The sequence below is a fragment of the Hippopotamus amphibius genome, chromosome 5 (genome assembly GCF_030028045.1).
Source record: "Hippopotamus amphibius kiboko isolate mHipAmp2 chromosome 5, mHipAmp2.hap2, whole genome shotgun sequence".
Lineage (NCBI taxonomy): Eukaryota > Metazoa > Chordata > Mammalia > Artiodactyla > Hippopotamidae > Hippopotamus > Hippopotamus amphibius.
Genome location: NC_080190.1, coordinates 35767875 through 35781442, shown reverse-complemented (window position 1 = coordinate 35781442; position 13568 = coordinate 35767875). Strand labels below are relative to the sequence as shown.

The following is a 13568-nucleotide window of genomic DNA, read 5'->3' as shown; positions in this document are numbered from 1 at the left end:
GAAAAACCTTACCAAGGATTCTTTTTGAAAGCAGATAGGTTATACATACAAATAAAAGGAAATTCTGGGTAAATTAAGCCATCCTAAATAAGTTGTTTAAGCACTTAATGTATAAATTGAGGAAATTAGATTATAATCTTACTTTACATATAAATTTGAACAAGGCAGTCTCTCTGAAACTCAGTTTCTCCTTTCATAAAGTATAGTAAAGCCTCCACTTCACTGAAATGAGATGTTCATATGAAAAGTTATCATTAATGGTCTGAAATAGAGATAAAGAAAAATTAACAATTAGGTGATTAGTGAACTTTGTGTAAAGACTACCAGGATCCGCTGGGTAATCTATGTGTGAAAGAGTCCCAGAATTAGGCTGTATTTGTGCAGAGCTTTTCTAGTTGTTTAAATTAGAAGCTTTCACTTGCGCATTAATTTCTCTGCTTTTTTTTTTTCCCTTTGTGGTTATGTTTTGTCACAGAAAAGACACAGTCCTTAAACTTTTGCTTCTCAAAGTGTTCTATGAAATGTAATTTAGCTCAGTTCAACAAGCTTTTATTGAGCACCTTAAAGGAGAAGTAAGACATATTACCCTGCCCTTGAAGGACTCATAATTTGGTTGGAAGGTGAGAACAGACATAACCCCCAAATTAGGTATACGTACACATTGCAAACTTTAGGAAGTTCTCAGTTGCTATAGAGCCACCCAGCCTCAAATTTAGATGACTCAGGGAACTCAACACTGCTATCATTCGGCTAGCACTTGGAAGGGATGCAGTCCCGCTCTTATGTATTTATAAAACCATATATTAAAATAAATTTAGTGTCTTTTAAGTCAATAGTGACTTCTTAAGAGCCAAGTGGATAATGTAGTTATGGTGAAAATTTTTGCTAATATATATTGAAAGGATGAGATTGCTGAAGGGATTATTTGATTTGAGAATTAATCATTATAGTATTTTTGCCTGAATTTCCTTTTTAGGTATACATTACAATACTTAGTACTTAATGTTAAGTGACAGTTTAGCCCCTAAAGTGTTTTACAATTTATAGTTCTTTTTCTTTGACTTGTTAGTGTTTTCTTAAATGTCAGATCATCTTCCAGTTACCTTCAGTCTGTGATTCAGTGGTTTTCATGGTCATGAAATCCTAAGACTTGAGAATTAGAAGGGATTTCAGAAAATCTAACCAAACCTCCTAGGAGCTCTCCTCTTAACCAGGGCCCTTGCTGCTGCTCCAGATATCTTGAGATAGCCTGCATTCAGACAGAGGCCACTGTGCACTTTTGAAAACTTCATGGCAGCCTGAATCACCATTTCTTCCTGAGTCTTGGTCAGACGTTGTCATTTCTGGCACATCCCAACCATGCATTCCTCCTTCTAGAAGATTCCGTATTTGATTGCTCAATAAAGTTAAGCGCTTTCTCTCTTCTCTTTCCACTTTCTTTCTCCCCTCCTTCCCACCTCCCAACCTTTTTCCTTTCTCATTCCCTCATTGTTTTGTTTACTGTGTACCTTTTCACTTTTTCTAGTCCTCTTACACCTTCATTCCAATGTAAATGGCCCTACAGCTTTTACTGTGGGGCAGAATGTTTTCTCTGCCTCCTCGCTGTGGAATTCTGAGGGCACTGCTGACCCTCTCTGGTGGTAGCCACACATTCTTCCACAGGCTATACTGTGTGAATGAGAGATTGTTGTTTTCCTAGTTCCCCATTTCTATTTATAGAGCCATTGTTCTTCCACTCTTGAGTGACAGCTGCAGCCCTTTAAGTCTCCTTCATTCCTATCACTATCAATCTCTTGCTGTTGCTTTTGCAGTCAGTTTATCTGTATTCATACTCATCCTCACTCTCCCTCCTTCAGACTCAGATGATAGGTAGCCATTTTATTCAAGGCTCTTTCATCTTTCTGTGCCCTTGATGGCATCTTTTTTATGGGACTTTGTTTTATTACTCCTCTACCTTTCTTCTGCTTTATCCTTTTCTTAGCTACCTTAGCCTAAAAACATGTTCAGATCTTTCCTATCTGAGAGAAGGAAAGAGACAGAATAAGAGTATCTTTTTCCTGGGGCGGGGGTGGGGTGGGGGGGAGCTCACCAGGTGGCATGTGGGATCTTAGTTCCCCAGGTCCAAGACCAGGGATTGAACCTGGGCCCCCTGCATTAGGAGTGCAGAGTCTTAACCACTGGACTGCCATGGAAGTCTGAGAGTATCTTCTCTAGTCTCCTTCTAGCAATTTCCAGTCTCTTTTTTCTCTCCTTTGCACCCAGTTTCCTTAAGAGAATGATGTAGGAGGGATTATGTCCTTATTTCCTCATTTCTCAGTTCATTCTTCAATCCGACTTAGTTTGCTGCATTGCTCACTAAAACAGTATTCTGTTAAGTCACTAGGGAAGGCCAGTAGATGTTTTCAGCCCTTATCTTATTGGTTCTTCCTACTGTGTTTGATGATGTTGATCACATCCTCTCTTAAATTGCCTCTTCTTCAAAGGCTGTCCTCTCTTAACGTCCTTTTTCTGTCTCTTTTGTGGCTTTCCTTTCCTACTGCCTAAATGTTGGTGTCCCTGAGGTTTCTGTTCTTCGGACACTGCTCTCTATCCACTCTCATCCATTCTCATCGTATCTCTGGCACAAATGCTACATGCCTTAGATGCATATCCAGTTGCTTGGTAGACATTTCCATTGGGATGTGTGTATTGCATCCTGTGTGGCCAAAGCTATCAACACATCATCTTCCCGATTGATTCTCAAATCAGATCTTCTTTCCATGTTCTCTGTTTTGGTTGTGCTGTTGTACCACACCTAATCATTCGTCATGTCCTAGGGATTTCTTCTCCTAAGTATTTCTCAAACCCATCCTCTTCTCTCCATCCCAACTACTTACTTATCTGATCTGGTGTATTTCAAGGTTATCACAACAGTTTCCTAATTATTTTTCGTGCCTTTAGTTTTTTCTCCTTAAATCCATTCTTCACAGAGCTGCTGGAGTTACCTATCTAAATGATGAATCTGATTATGTCAGCTCCCTTGTTTAAAACCTTTCAATGGCTACCCAAAATTCCTAAACAAGACATACATGTCTTTTTATGACCTGGTCCCCTGTCCCTTTCTCCAGCCTAGCTTGTGCTACCTACTTCCTTACTTATATTTCAGCTCAGCAACACTATAAAGTGCTTGACACTCCTGGTAAGCACAACTGTTTCTTTGTACCTTTTCTCATGCTATCTCATCTGCTTGAAAAACCAGCACCCTTCCCTTGATTAACTCCTTTGTAAGACTCAGTTTGGGTACCATCTAAGATACTTTCTTGGGTTTACTTCTCATTCCCCCAAGCAAGACTGAAGGCTCTAATAATAATAACCTATACATAACTCTATCAGTGTAATTCTCATGTTAGTTCATAATTATGTTTGTATGACTGTCTCTTTTTACACTTAGGAACTCCTTGAATCCAAACACTGGGTCACCGTTATCTTTTCATTGCTAGTGTCAAATAGAGTGCTTGTCACATGCAAACACAGTCCCTTCATTTTATAGACGAGGAGGTTGAGTTCCAGAGTTTATAACTCCCTTAAATGATTAATTCAAAATGAAAGCTGGTTTTAAAAACAAACAAACAAACAAACAAAAAAACGAGTTGGGAGGGAATTTAATAAGGTATGGACAGAAATACTCTGTTGGTGTCAAAAGAAACAGCAATTCCTTTTTTTTCCCCCTTCAATTTTTTGGCCATGCTGCGCAGCATGTGGGATCCTAGTTCTCCAACCAGGGATTGAACCCATACCCCTTGCATTGGAAGCCCAGAGTCTTAACCACTGGACTGCCAGGAAAGTCCTGAAACAGCACGTCTTATCCAAGTGAAATATACTCAGATAAGCAAGTCATATACGTAGAGCATTGATTATGTGAGACATTGGAGGAGCTTGGTTTTTCCCAACCAAATTGTACCAATTTCTAACATTCTGAAGCACCAAAACCAAATGTCAAATATTTTTAAATTATTTTGGGAAAAAAACGCTGACTCATTTTATATTGTCGTGTTTGTTGAGTCTTTTAAATCACTGAATACTCTCTTAATTAACCCATATTCTTCTTAAGAATTAAATTCCTTTTTAAAAAAATAGTAATTTTCAACTTCTCTGTGAATACTTAAAGAATGCTTCCGACTTTCTTACCTGTTTGTTATCCCTCTTTCCCCTTCTTTGTCTTCCTAATTATCAACAAACTTTACCTCCTCAACTGTGTTGAGGGTATTGGGCCAGGCACCCGTTTTATGTATTACAAAGAAGAGACGCTATGGCTTGAATTTTTTCTGATGGCCCAGTGTAAGATGTTTATGCAGAGTGTCAAAGGAAACAATTATCTTAAGAGGATGACACAGCCTGTTTTGCTTAGAAATGTCCTAATTTCCTGTTTAGGTTATCCAGAGGTCAGGTAGGGATTTCTTTTTGCACTCCTATAGTGCAGATTCACATTGTGCAAGCATTGTAGGACTTAGATCACAAACCATTTAATTCCACTGGCTGCATTTATTTTCCCAAGAAAATAAGTCCTTCCCCTGTTGTTTTTATTCAGTTTCTCTTTTTGTATTTTACTGCTATAACCTGTAGTGAAAGAGTGATGCCAATAGCTGTTTACCAATAGCTGCATCTTAACTAAGATGCATCTTAAAATTTTCCTGTTGCTCATTTGAAGTTCACATCACGGAGTTGTTACTGTTCCCCTGAATCAGAAATCAGTAATTGACGAAGCACTCAGGCAAGCATCAAGTCCCACAGTAAGCCATGGCTCCTTCTGTGTATTGTGTTGGGCAAAAAGTTTGTTCGAGTTTTCCATAATGAACTTTTTGGCCAACCCAATAAGTACTTCCTTTATGAATCAGCTTTTGTGTAGTTTGATAACTGCCCCCTTTTTTCATGTTTAATTATGCCTTGGGGCTATGGAAAAAACACATTTATCTGTTAAAACAGACTAAACAGCAAGTGTTCTGACATGTTTATTGAGCAAATTATTGTACCTGACAAAAGGTAATTACATACAATCAGGTCTTGATAATTAGGAGTTAATAAATTATCTAACATAAGAGAAGTAAGTGCCCTTTAGATTTAGAAAAGCAAAAAATATGTATCTTTTTAAGTTGTTTGAGTAAAAATTACAAAATATAAGATTTGAAAGAAAAAAAATGTGAGCATGCAAGCCCTGTTAAATACAAATACTCACCAAGATATTGTAATATTCTTTGTCTTTAATATAGATCACAAAGATCCTTATTTTCCACAAAGATCCTTATTTTCCTGTGTCCCTCATGCTAATTAGGGTAGACTAGCTGACTCTGCATTCTTTGGGAATCCAAGGCAAAGTGGTAAAGAGTCTGTATTTATATTCTAGAGCATAAAACTGAGACCTTATCTCTAGAAGGCTGAACAAATGAGATATGCATCTGAAATTCAGTTCCCCACTTCACCAAAAATTTCTTGCAAGGACTAGGACTGGGGTGTCTGCTTTTGTCACTGCCTGCTAAGATATAATCCTAGAAACTATCCCCCTTTTCCTCCTGAGGCAATTGGGATTTAATGGTCATGGTATGTTTCATTTGTCTCAAATGGTCTGAGTTCCATTTTAAAGAATAGAATGATGATATGTCTTGGGGCCTGAAGTATTTAATTTTATTTTTAAATATTTATTTATTTATTTATTTGGTTGCACTGGGTCTTAGTTGTGGCACGTGCACTCCTACTTGCAGCATGCATGTGGGATCTAGTTCCCTGACCAGGCCTCCTGCATTGGGAGCATGGAGTCTTATCCACTGAGCCACCAGGGAAGTCCCCTAGTTTTATTTTTAGTTTAGCTTTTTTTTCAAAAGCCCAAAGTCAGTGTTTATAACTAATGACAAATTATAAAGTATATTACTTGCTAAAATTTTAGAGTGAAACATGTGACTAATTTCATTGAAGACTAAATTAATCCATCTATTAGAGTCTCTGAGTTTTCATTTGCATTATTTTATTTTTTTTATTTTTATTTTTTTGCATTATTTTAAAACACAACCATGGGGAGGAGAGGAGAGGAATATCCACTTAGACTCTTACAAATTTTAAAAAATGGTTATTCCCTCCCTCTTGTTCTTAGCAACTGCACTTTAAAGGAGTGCTTGAGGAAATCCCAGCCCAGTCTAGCTTCCCTCATTTGAGCAACTACTATATCCTGGAGTAAAGACACATTGGCATACAATTTTTCTTCATTGGCTAATCCATGTTATTTTCCTTTGTTGAGTTCTTCCAAAGTCAGTTCATATAAGCAGATCTTATTTCTTCAGAGCCTCAATGAAGCAAAATGACTCATCAGAGAGAACTGAAAGTCTAGTGAACACCTCACATCATGAGTTTCAAGATTTGATTTCTTTAGTATTGGACATCTGAGCTTCATTGGTGAAGTCATTACATAACTACCTGTTATATAAGTGTGGCAGATGATGTAATGAATCCAGACAGAAAATTAAATGTATGACCTGGGAATGTTTATTTAACATGCTTGATGGTGGCATCACTGGTTTACAAAAGGTAATCTCAGGAGCAGAACCTTGGTTATGAAATATTTTAGTACATTCTGTAGCACAAATTAAATCCATCAAAGAGACTAGTCTGGCCTTCAGAATAATTATAAGACATTACTAAAAATTCAGAGTTGTCTTGATTGTAAATAGTTGACGTGTAAAGTAAATGATAACATAGCCATCTTATTAGCATATATGATGTGTGCTCTGTGTAGACGCAAAATTCTGTGTCAGAAGGTAACATTTGCAGTTCATCTCAACATACATTTACTTAGTTCCTACTATATTCCAGGTACTGGGCCAAATGTGAAGATACAGATATTAAGCAAAACAAGTCACCAGCTTTGAGGCATTTAAGAAGTACGTTATTAGGAAGAAGAAAAGGCACTTCAACTATTGGCATATTAGAAAGAGACAGGGCTGGGATAGCCATGAGTCGTCCAGACTATGAAAGGAACTATTGATATTTGATTCCTTTTTTTTTAAATTTTATTTATTTATTTATTATTTTTGGGGGGGTACACCAAGTTCAATCATCTGTTTTTATACACATATCCCCATATTCCCTCCCTCCCTCGAGTCCCCCTCCACCCTCCCTGGAGTCCCCCCCCCCCCCCCCGTCCCAGTCCTCTAAGGCATCTTCCATCCTCGAGTTGAACTCCCTTTGTTACACAACTTCCCACTGGCTATCTATTTTACAGTTGGTACTATATATATGTCTGTGCTACTTTATTGGGTAGACAGACAAAGTAACTGTGATATCAGCATACTGTGATAGAGGTTTGTGGAGGGGCTGTGAGAATACACGAAAGAGGAACGGCTAACCCACGATGGTCTGGGGAGGCTTCCTGAGAGAGGTGAATCCAGACTTCAGTTTTATGTAATAAGTAAGAGTTACCTGGGTAAAGGAGGAGGGGAAGGAGAGTCAGAGAAGAAAATGACAGTGTCCTGGTGCGGGGAGGGGGGGTGGTCATCACGGTTTGTGAGAGAACTATGAGTAGTTCCTTATTTAGGAGCTTGAATTCCAAGGCAGGAGAGGAAGCCAAAAGGTCACTTTGCATGTCATGTCAAGGAACTTGAACTTTATCTTGTAGGAGCTGGGAAGCCATTGAAAGTTTTAAGCAAGTGAATGGTATGATCAGATTTGCATTTTAGCCGAATCTCTCTGGCAGCAGCGTGGAGGCTGATGGATCTGCGTTATTAGAGGGGAAGCAGAGTGGCTAGGTGAGATCAAAGGCCCCAGGGGATAGAGTATGATATCTAAGCTAGGACAGTAGTAGTAGCAATGGTGGTGGAAAGTAGGTAGCAAGTGAATTCAAGAAATATTTAGGAAGTTAAATTGACACAATTTGGCAATAAGTGAGATGCAGGAGTTGTGAGAGAGAAGAGTCAAAGCAGACTGAATCCAGGTTTCTGGTTTGGGTAATTGGGTAAGCGCTAGCACACTCGGTGTGTGACTCACCTTATAATATGAGGCAGCTGAACCAGGTACCCATGACTGAAGAAAAACAAGCCACAAATTTATGTAAAGGTATCATAAAAACCAAAATCACACTCAACTGTTTGAGGTAAATCCACTTGAGCAAAATATCTGAAATGTTCTTTTCTGTTTGGATAGTTATAGTTTTTCGTTTTCTAGAAATAGAGGATAAAAAAATTCTTTTTTCGGGGGGGCAGGGGGTGCCATGCCTTGAGGCATGCAGGCTCTTAGTTCCCCAACTAGGGATAGAACTGGTTCCCCACTGCAGTGGAAGTCAGAGTCTTAACCACTGAACTACCAGGGAAGTCCCCCAAATTTATTGATGATAATTTATTAATATCTTTCTGCATTCATAAAGAACTTTTAGGAAACTTTAAATATCTTTTGTTATTTAGGTTTAATACATAATATAAGTATTTTAAACCCCAATTGCCAAAAGAATTATTTAAAATTCAACTAAATAAGGTGCTAATATTCTTATATTACTAAATGGAGAGTCAAGAGATCCTCATAAAGTTTTCTGTAACAAAATCTACTCCCAGATATATACCTAAGAGAAAACAAAAACTTGTTCATAGCAGTCTTATTCATAATAGCCCACAAATGGAAATAACCCAGAATGTCCACTAACTGATGAATGGGTAAACAAATGTGGTATATCCATATAATGGAATGTTATTTAGCAGTAAAGAGGAATGAAATACTGATACCTGCTACAACAGGATGAACTTTGAAAACATTAAGTAAAAGAAGCCAGGCATAAAAAACCATGTTATATAACTGCAGTTTAGAGAGTGATTGCTAATGGGTATGGGGGTTCTTTTGGATGATAAAAATGTTCTCAAATTGATTGAGATGGTTACAGAATTCTGTGAATGTACTCAAGACCATTGATTTGTATACTTTGGATAAATTAGATGGTATGTGAAAAACATCTCAAAACTGGTAAAAAAAATTTTTTAAGGTGATAAAAGATAAGAGTTTGGATTTCCTAGGTGGTGCAGTGGTTAAGAACCCGCCTGCCAATGCAGGGGACTCGGGTTTGAGCCCCACCCCAGGAAGATACCACATGCCGTGGAGCAACTAAGCCCATGTGCCACAACTGTTGAGCCTATACTCTAGAGCCCGTGAGCCACAACTATTGAGCCTGTGTGCTTCAACTGCTGAAGCCCGCATGCCTGGAGCCCGTGCTCCGCAACAAGAGAAGCCACCACAATGAAGAGCCCATGCACCACAATGAAGAGTAGCCCCCACTCTCTGCAACTAGAGAAAGTCCATGTGCAGCAACAAAGGACCAATGCAGCCAATTAATTAATTAATTTTTTAAAAAGGAGTTTAATTATAATAAAATTATAAAAGCAAAAATACAGAAAAATTGTTATAACTACCAAAAATAGGAAGGTAGTATACGTGTGGTAAATACACATATATGATAACTGCAAGATAATAAATAAAAACTAGAAAAAAAAGCATATTTAGAGATATTGAGGTATCACCAGTATTAAAATATGAGTTAATGTGATTGCTTGAGAATGGAAAGGGTAGGGTAGTGGACTGTTGTTTTTCATGATATGCTCCCATTTGATTAGTAACCATGTATTATTTGATAAAATTAATTTTAATAAAGAAATAAAGCACATAAAATCATACACGTACATGTATCTGCACGGTCTTTTAGCCATGATAGTGACCAAGAAATTCAAGATAAAACAGATATAGATGCATATAAATCTGAGGGATGTAAATTCTTTTTGCCTTTTTTTCCCCCCCCAAATTCCAAACCCACCTAGTGGTTATCTAGGACTACTACATGGCTGATCGTCAGAAATATTTTAAGAACATTCTGCTTCTGCTGTGTGCAGTTCACTTAGGTGACTTGAAGAGACGAACGCCTTTAAGGCACAGCTTGCTTCTGCTCCTCACATAGGTAGGAGTGGAAAGGCTCGCTGAGAGCAGGTTTGGCGGATAGGACATTTGAAGAAGGCAGGCATGGGTTAGGGGTCAGGTGTACCAGAGAGCCAAAGGCAGCATGAGGGCAATTAACACCTGAAGGCAAGAAGTTAGGTGGGTGGAAGGACAATACTGCTTCTTTACAGTTTTTGCCCAAGCCCTTTCTAACTGCTACTGAAAATTCTCTTCTGTGCTGCATGTGGAATTTTCCAAATGTGTTTTCAGATAGTTAGAAAAGGGGTAAAGCCAAGTGCTTTAAAAAGCATACGGAGCTCATCATTTGATTTCAACATCTATTTAGAAAAAGGACTTGTATTTTCCCTGCATTGTGGCCAATTTAATAAGACACATTTTTCTTGAATCCCCAGTACCTAATTACTCATATTTCTTCCTTAAAGCTACATTCTGGTTTAGGATTTTTGTTGTTGTTTAAATCTCTGAAGCACTCTAGGACCTCTTGCTTTGGCTTTGTTTTTTTGGAGGCAAAGGAAAAATGATCTCCTGGTTTACATTTGGAATCTGCAAAGCAACTTTGAGGTCCCAGGTGGATTTAGTGTTTGGAAAAGGGAATTTGGGGGACTAAGGTTGACCCTGAGCCCCCAGGTCACTGTTCACATTTACAAAAGCAAACCTGGTATCCCCAATTGCTTTTCTCTTGAGGTTGGCTTAACTTTATTTATCTTCTGCCTTGGGTCACTGCCCCTGAGGTGCTTCAAAAGCAAAACCCAAAAGACCCAAAACAAAGAAAACTAAACCAGATTCAAGGAAAAAATGACCTGGCACTCTGGGTTCACTTTTACAAAGGCAAAAAGTCACTTTAAGAGTTCCATAGAATGGTTTTAAGTCAGCCTGGATTCATTGTGTCATTTGCACAAAGTGATCTCAACAGGTCTAAGACCCCAGGTTTCTTGGGTGTAGATTTGGAGTGCGACTTAGGATGGGAAACTGTCAGCAAGCTAAATGCGTCGACACAGACTAATTCTTCAGTGATTCTGAAGTGATTTAACTATTTTGAGCATATAAATGGACCACCCATGCAACCATTTCTTTCCTTAAGCTGAATCTTTTTGTTTGCTGGACACACACAAGGATCGCTGAGGATATAAAATGTACAACTCACTTTAAAAAGTTGGCATAAATCCATCTTATGTTATCAGATTAGTTATGAAGGGTGTTTTTGAATCCTTGGTGAAAAAAAAGTTAGGTTACTAATTTTAGGTAATCTTATAAATCATGATGAGATAGAATTGAGGCACATTATTTTGCTATTCATTTTTATATGATCCATACTTTGCTTACTTCCCCAAAGGATTTAAGGTGGAATTACTTTACTTGACTGTTGGAACAGATCCATTTTTTAGAACTTAATACCAATTTTCATTATAATATGCCTGACTTTATCCTTTAATAAGTGATTGTAAAATTGCTTTTGGATAATCTAGGGGAGATTTTTGTTTTTGTTCATGTTTGATCTACATCTTTGAATTTCAGGTATATGTGTTAACTAATAAATTCACCTGTTGAAACTATGTTTATTTACAAGACTGGGGGAGATTTTGTGTGATTAATAACAAATGTATTATTTGTATACTGCCATCTAAGGAAGCAAAACTTGTGATAGAGAGGTGAGGTTTTCCATAATTTAGGCTTTAATATTAAGACAGTACATCCTGTGAAACCTAACCGAATGTGAGAGGCAGCCCCCAGGGCACTGACTGTGTGGAGTGAAGAGGAGGGACAGTGGTTATGCCTGGCACCACTCCGTTTTCCTCATCCCTTCCTGTCACACTCTGGCTTCAGAGCAGTCTCATTCTTTTGAAACCATCCCAGAGACCTGGGATCGTGCTTCTTGGTCAAAATAGGCATAGATAGCAGCCTATGGAAATGGACTCAGTCCATAAATCTGGCCTGGCATAGCGTTAGGTAGGACCCAGGAATAATGTCCTAGTTTTGTGTTACATCTTTCATTTCAATAGAACCGTACTTTAAAAAGTGAAAAAGGATCTTATAATTGTTATGAATGGAGGGATACTGGTAGACCATTCAGAAATATTAGTTCTTCTTTCTCTAAGATCATGTACCTCAATTAACATTAGACCCAGTGCCTTAGCATGAGGGAATCTATCCTCTTTATCAAGCCCCAGGAAAGCCTGGGATGTGGCAGGAAGTCAGTTGACTGCATTCACTTCCTCTGGTTTGCCTGCTGGCCAACTTTGACCTTTTTCGAGAGCTGTCGGCATAAACCGAAATTGTCTATAGGGTGCTCATTTTTTGTACTCATGAAGCCTAAGGAAAAAGCTCCCAGGTAACTTGGACTAGTGGTCTGGCATCATCAGTGAGGGAGTTATTTCTTGAATATCTACTGAGTGGTTACGGTCTGCTGGACATACTTTATGGGTTTGCCTGCCCAGCTCTGTGAAGTTTGTTTCTGTTTACTTATTAAATGTGGTATTATGCATTTGAAAAATCCTTATGATGCTGAAAGCTCGGCTTCTCTGCACCAGTGCCAGATGGAATCTCAGAGACAGAGTTTTGGGTGAAGTAGAAAAGGATAGCTTTATTGCTTTGCTAGGCAAAGGGGGACACACAGCAGGCTCCTGCCTCGAAAAACTATGTGTCCCAACCGCAGAGGATTTGATGAGGGTTTATAATGATGCTTCAAGGATGGGTCTCTGACAAAATTAGGGTGTGTGTAGGGCCTGTACTCCTTTAATCTCGACTGAGGTGGTCTCAGGTGGTCATCTCCTAATCTTGATGAGCTTCTCTGGTCCCTTTAGTCTTGCCTCAGGTGGTTTCTTGGCTGTTCCTCCCTTGCTTAGCAACTGTTCTTGAGTCCGCCCTTTGGAATTCAGGAAAGGTCATGGGGGCTGGAGTCTTGCCTACAAAAAACAGGGGACAAAAAAAAAAGCCTCTGTGCCTGGGAGCCCCACAGGGCCCCGTCACTTGCACACGTGTGGAAATGAGAAATCCGAATGTGAGATCAGCATGCTTGCTAGGCCTTATCATTCCTCTCCACCCAAGTATCCTTTGGAGCATAGACTTGAGCACTGAAATGGTGCCCAAGTCTATAGCCGCTGGATTCATGGCCTGAGAATACGAAGAGCAAGCTGTCACTAGCTGCTATGTAAATCAGTTTCTATCTTAATATTAAATTGACAGTAGCTTCCTCATATGTTACTGTAGTTTAAACTACTAGGATTGTGTGTGAATAGCATTTTTAAAAATAATTTCTTCATGTTAACATAAAATATTGTTTCCTTATTAACTGCCTCCCCACTTTCCCCACTTACAGTGTAAACTCCTTGAGGACAGGGACTTTTTGTCTCATTCAATACTGTGCCTCAGGGGCCTAGCACAATAGTTAGCACATTGTAGGTGGGCAGTCAATATTTGTTGAGTGAATAAGTGAATCTTATCTAGATCCTTGGCCCTTTTATCCACCTTGGCAATGCATTCCTTAACCATTACTGTGCAAATTTATGCAGATTTCCATTGATATCTGCAAGTTGATGCACTGTGTGTATTTCTGTAAAGTATTAGTATAAATTTGAAAGCATGTAGATTAGACTTGTCTACAGATGGGCAGTTAGGTA

The 13568-nt window shown here is 38.7% G+C and overlaps 1 protein-coding gene and 1 non-coding gene across 7 annotated transcripts in view; one reads left to right on the top strand and one right to left on the bottom strand.

Moving 5' to 3' along the window:
* The window catches only part of EXOC6 (exocyst complex component 6), a 230532-nt gene that overhangs the window by 212107 nt on the left and 4857 nt on the right, over nucleotides 1–13568 (top strand). The window lies entirely within an intron of this gene.
* Nucleotides 2120–2192, bottom strand: TRNAR-CCU (transfer RNA arginine (anticodon CCU)). The gene has a single exon. It is a non-coding gene; the product is annotated as a tRNA-Arg (tRNA).